Source organism: Panthera pardus, unplaced genomic scaffold, assembly GCF_024362965.1.
Source record: "Panthera pardus isolate Hobbes unplaced genomic scaffold, ASM2436296v1 HiC_scaffold_11, whole genome shotgun sequence".
NCBI classification, from domain to species: Eukaryota; Metazoa; Chordata; class Mammalia; order Carnivora; family Felidae; genus Panthera; species Panthera pardus.
In genome coordinates this window covers 91,649,944-91,656,095 of record NW_026526666.1, presented here as the reverse complement: position 1 = coordinate 91,656,095, position 6,152 = coordinate 91,649,944, and the positions used below count along the sequence as shown (strand labels likewise).

At 49.8% G+C, this 6,152-nt stretch overlaps 1 pseudogene; it reads left to right on the top strand.

The window, feature by feature from the left end:
* The first annotated feature begins 1,990 nt into the window (after positions 1 to 1,990).
* Positions 1,991 to 2,477, top strand: LOC109274371 (HIG1 domain family member 2A-like; annotated as a pseudogene).
* Positions 2,478 to 6,152: the final 3,675 nt, after the last annotated feature.

Below are 6,152 nucleotides of genomic sequence, written 5' to 3'. Positions count from 1 at the left end.
GAAAATATTTTCCCTCCCATTTTTCAACCTTCTGCCAGCTTTGTCTATGAAGTCTTTAACTGAACAAAACTCTTTAATTTTTTTGTGTGCGGCTAACTTTGAAGACGTGAAGATTTGGACAGAAGTTCTTTCTATCCCTATTTCTTCTGCAAAATACCTGATCAAGTCTTTTGCCTACTATACTATTAGGATATATGTGGATGTGTGCACCCAGTTCCAACATTGAGGATGGGGTGTTCCCCACACATCCAACAATAAGCAATTCTCAGACTCCAGTTGGGCGTCCTGCAATTCAGCTCAATTCTGGCACTCTCTGCCTGGAGATCGCATCAGATTCCAGGTTACGGGTTACAGATTATGGGTTAAGGGTCCAGTACTACAGGACAGCACCCTGCCCTCCCAATTTCAGGCACCAGTTGCAAGTCCAGATTGTCACCTGTGCTTCTGACCAACCAGCTACAGATGGAAGGTTCCAATGACCCCTCTGTAGGTTCCATTGATTTGCTAGAGCAGCTCACAGAACTCAGAGAAATATTTAACTTACTAGATCACCAATTTATTATGAAAGGATACAGCCAGATGGAAGAGATACCCAGGACAAGGTATGAGGAAGGGACATAGGACTTCCATGTCCTCTCCAGGTGAGTCTCCACGTGTTCACCATCTCGGAAGCTCTCCAAACCCCTTTCGTTTGGGTGTTTATGGACACTTCATTATATAGCTTGATTAAATAATTGGACATTAGTGACTGATTCAGCCTCCAGCCCCTCTCCTTTCCCTAGAAGTCAAGGGGTAGGACTGAAAGTTTCAACTGTCCAGTTGTGAGGTTGGTCCCCTGGCATGCAGCCCTCATCCTTGGGTAGGGTCCAAAAGTCACCTCATTAATGTAACCAAAGACACCTCTCATCACTTAGGAAATTCCAAGGGTTTCTGGAGCTCTGTGCCTTGTGCCCAAAACACCAAATTAATATTTCTTACTTTTTTTAAGAGAGAGAGAGAGACAGAGTACTAGTAGGGGAGAGGCAGAGAGAGACATGCACACAGAATCTGAGGCAGGGTCCAGGCTCCGAGCTTTCAGCACAGAGCCCGATGTGGGGCTCGAACTCGTGAACTGCGAGATCATGACCTGAGCCAAAGTCGGACACTGAAACGACTGAGTCACCCAGGTGCCCCCATATTTCTTATTATAAATGAAAATATTACAGGATGCTTGCCATTTTCTACTGATTTTAGGAAATCGTGATGTATTATGGATACCTAATGCCTCTGGGGGAGGGTGTTAGTTGCCTACATTTCTGGTCTACCCTACGCATGGACTGAGCCCACTCCTGTGCCCAGGGTATGCTTAAGGCAGGAAGCCATGGGCGTGTCCAGGAACCGCCCACTAAAGCTGGAGGCAACAGCTGAGGTGGCAAAGGGGGTTTAGCACTGACAGCACCTGCTATGCTCACTATATTAGGTTTCCTAGGGCTGCCCAACAAAGGACCACAAACGGGGCTGCTTGAACAACAAAAGTTTATTCTCTCACAGCTCTAGAGGCTAAGGGTACAAAATCAAGGGGTTGAGAGGTTTGGTTCCTTTGCAGGCCTGTGAGAGAGACTCTGTTCCCCTGCTTTCTGGTGATGACCAGCGGTCCTTGGCAGTCCTTGGCTTGTCACTGCACCATTCCACCTCTGCCTCCATCTGTACAGGGTGTTCTCCCAAGCCTCTATGTGTTCACGTGATCATCTTCTTATAAGGCAACCAGTCATCTGGGATTAGGGGCCCACCCTACTTCCCTGTGGCCTTATCTTAACTAACTACCTCTCCAGTGACGTTATTTCCAAGGACAGTCACATTCTGAGATACTGGAGGTTAGGATTTTAACACCTCCATTTGGGGCAACACAATTCAACCCATCACACCTACTTTGTCCACTGTGAACATCACCCATCACTTAATACTCCTCTTAGTCTCGATTTTTTTTTTCTCCTAAAGCTGTTGCCAGGGACATGACGGCTCCCGGCCCTGTGACTCCCGAGGTGCCCTTTGAACCATCACAGCCCCCAGTCATTGAGGGCTTAAACCCCACTGTCTACAGCACTCCAGAGAGCTTCGAGGAAAAGTTCCTTCCCAAGACACGAGAACCCAGTGGTACCCATAGGCTGCCTGGGCGCGGTGGCTGCCCTAACCTATGGGGCCAGAGTCCCGGCTCTCAGCTCGTGACACACACCCAGATCACGGCCCAGGGCTTCAGGGTCGCAACCATTTTGCTGGGTCTGGCTGCATCCGCTATGAGGTCTGGATCCTGAGCCCGAGACCTGGCCTCCTTGAAAGTTCCCCAGAGATCATTCCCAGCCCCAGGAGCAGCCACCAGTCCTGCCACCTGACTTATTCCCTCATCTTCCCTGACAAGTAAGTCCCTGCATCAGTCTGGGAAGAGGTGGCCAATTGTGTAACTGACACATGTTTTTTCAGGAATCTCAGATTCGGTTCAGTTTGGGTGTTGCATACTTCTGTTTGTGCATACTTCTGTTCACTTTCTCCACTTCCTACTTAATAGACTGATCCACTTGTGTGTAAAAAAAAAAAAAAAAAAAGTATTCCTCTTAGTCTCCTGTCATTTGGGAAGCTTTCTCCAACCCACCTACCCACCACTCCCTCCAGACAACAGGTATTCAGTATGGCCACGGGCCCCGGTATCTACTCGTGTATTAGGGTGCTTTGTACCTGTCCACTGACTTGTCTGTCCTCCCTCCCTGGACCGCAAAGTCATCCAAGGCAGTTTCCAAGTCTCGCTCACCTCCCATTCCCTAGCGCCCTGCACAGGGGCCGGCACACAGTCCTCGTGATAATATGAACTAACACTAGTTGAGCACTTACTATGTGCCAGTCAATGTACTAGGAGTTTTACATTGATTACCTTGCTTTACATTGATTACCATTGATTTACATTGACTTTTTACAACAACCCTAGGAAGTAGTATGTTAGTCTAGAGGCCATGGGATTGCCAGAAACAAAACTCAACCAAGCTTACGCAAGAAGCGAATTTATTGGTTCAGTTGAAAGGAAGTCTGGAAGTGTGTTCATGGCCAAATCCAGACACCCAGAGAAAAATCAGGGTGTTTTTCCCCCCCTCCATCTCAGCTCTGCTTTTTTCCACATGGCTTCACTTTACAAGTAAGCTTTCTCTACCCAGGGGGCAGTCTAGCTGTCAGCAAGAATCAGATCCTCCTAGTTGAGGAACCATGGCGGGAGAAACCATCGGCTCCCACTGCTCGGCTGGAAAGCGAGGTCTGACTGGCTACCCTGTGCCAACTGCCTACACCTACCAGGCAGTGGAACACAGTGACTAACAGCCCACCAGATGGTCTCCCCCAAAGGAGCCACAGTGAAAGAAACGGGAAACCTTCTTGAGCAGAATGGGATTCCAGGCACCATGATCCACCATAGTGGGTACCACTCCTGCTCCTTGTATAAGGAGGATAGAGGGGCCCCGAGTGATGAGCCATCCTGCCTAGATGCACAACTGGTAATAAGAGGCAGAAGAAGGATTCAAACTGTCTGGTCTGATGCCAAGAACTACCCCCCACCCCAACACTGGTCCATTATGTCGGTTCTCCGTGAGTTCTGGCACAGACCAGAGCACACGATTCATTTACATGGAGGCAAACAGACTCGGGTTTGAGATCCCCTTCTGATCTCTGTGAGCTCAGGCGCCCTCATCAGTAAAATATGGGCAGTAAAATCGCCAGCACTTACCTTGTGGTGAGGATTGCATGAAATAATTCAAACCATGCATTTAGCACAGGGTCTGGCACGTGCAAAGAGCTTAATAAGAATTAGCTGTTACTACGAGTAACTATTCGTTGAGTGAAGAAGTGAGTTGATGGCATCTGAGCTCTAATGGAGGGACAGGGTGGCTCCCCTCACAGAGGAAAGGCTTGGGGTGGGGGGAGGGCTTTGGCCCTTGACAGTCTCCACCACCACTCAAAACCCCTTTCTCAGAGGGGCGCCTGGGTGGCTCAGTCGGTTAAGCCTCCGACCTCGGCTCAGGTCATGATCTCACGGTTTGTGAGTTCAAGCCCTGCGTTGGGCTCTGTGCTGACAGCTCAGAACCTGGAGCCTGCTTCAGGTTCTGTGTCTCCCTCTCCTTCTGCCCTCTCCTGCTTTGTCTGTCTCTCAATAATAAATAAAATGTTAAAAAAAAAAAAAAAAACCACACCCTTCTTAGATACTCTTATTCTTTGTGCTGGGCAATTAACTTCTCCTAATTTTATGTGGAGTGGAAATCAAAGCATGGTTAGAAAATGTTAATATGATTGACCTAAAACTTAGCTCTATACCTGTTTCCAGGCCCACTCTCCCCTTTCAGATGGCCACTCCAAGCCCCTCCTGTAAGGAATTCTGGAACTACTACTGGCTCCCAAAACCCATACAGCTGGGTTTGCAATGAGTGCTGTCCCTACTTGTGACCAAGTGCAGGTAAAGAGCTTCGAAGAGGCCAAGGCCATAACTTGCCTGGAGGCCATCCAAGTTCTCTTGATGCTATGGAACCAAGGAATCCAGCCCCAGTCCTGGGTAGGTCTGGGCTTAGCTGGTGTGAGTCAAGACAGGGCAGGGGACAGGAACAGCACCACCCACGGGGGTTTCCGACAGGCCTGGCAGGCCGGCAGGGCCTCTATCCCTTGTCCTGTTGCAATTATACTTGGCCCCCAAAAGCCTTAGAATTATTTCCATGTGGAATGGGTACACATGGTCCCCAGACACCCTTTGCTTTCTTTCCTGGAACCCTAGGAGAGGGCCCCTTGGGGTAGCTGGGTAGTGCAGGGATAGAGAAGCCAGGGGGACACGGTTGGTTTCTCTGCCAGCCCTGCTTCAGATCCAAGAAACTGCACTAGATGCCAAGCGTGTAGAACCAGAAGAAAATTCCAACAGCAGGCAGGAAGGAACCAGCTGCTTCTCTAAAGGCTGGATGTGTAGAAAGGGGGTGGGGGAAACCTGGAGGGAAGAGGAGAGACGAGGGGAGAGGAAATGAGGCCAACTTTGCCCAGTCTGCCTGTATCTCTACATGGTGAGAGCTCCAGGCTATAGGACACGAAGATGCTGGGCTGCACAGCCCAGAGATGTCAGCATGCAGGACAAGGACACCCGGCCTCATTTTCTCCCCACCTTCTACCTTCCCCCCTTCCTCTTCCCCACCCTCTATCCAAGCCCTCAGAGAAGCTGCTGACTCACTCCTGCTTGCTGTGGGTCTGTGGACATTTGGACGCCTCTGGACACTCTATCTGGTGTTCTCTGCCTTTTCTATGTGATCTTGGCCAAGTCACTTAATGTCAATCACCCGATCTGCATGGAGTCACAAAGCGTGCTACTGTCATGATGTCCCAGGACCCTCTAATCACGCTCACCGTATGCACATTATCTCATTTGATCCTCATGACAACTCTGCAAGACACTGTGAGTGCACCCACTGCACAGATGAAGAAACTGAGACCGCAGAGAGAGGTGGTTATTAATTTCCTAAGGTTGTATGGCTAATAAATGGAAGAACTGGACTTCAAATTTAGGTCCACTAAACTCCAAAGCTCAAGCTCTTCTATAATCCGAGGAGGTAGAACAGAGATGATCACTATCCTCGCTGTAGCAATGACGAAACTGGCTCAGAGAGGTCAAAGAACCGGCCGGTGGTTGCACACGTGGAAAGTGGTGGTGTCAGCATGCAAAACCCGTTTCTTTGGCCACCAACCCAATGTTCATCTTGCCAACAAAACAAATGAGGAGGCGTGAGTCGATGACCTCAGAGGTTCCCTCCGGCGGGGATACTTTTAACTTCTGGGTTAAGACCGGAGTTGGAAGGAAAATGGGTGAAAATGGAGAAGCAACTTGGTCTTACTGCTTTAGCTCACACTCTGCCTCAGGAAGCCAGAGTGGCTGCTCCAGCTCTGCCCTTTCAACCTCATCACATCCCCCAGTGAAGGAGAGGGTCATTCAACAAACAGGGGCATTTCAACCTTTGGAGCTTGGACTCCCCAGGACTCACCCTGACCTTGACCCCCAGCAGCCTCTTTCCTGAGGAGCGTGTGTCCACAGTCGCCCCCTCCACAGGGGCACCCATGTCCCGTCCCACTGGCCCCTCAGTGTGTCAGCAGTGAGAGCGGTCCCCAGGGGG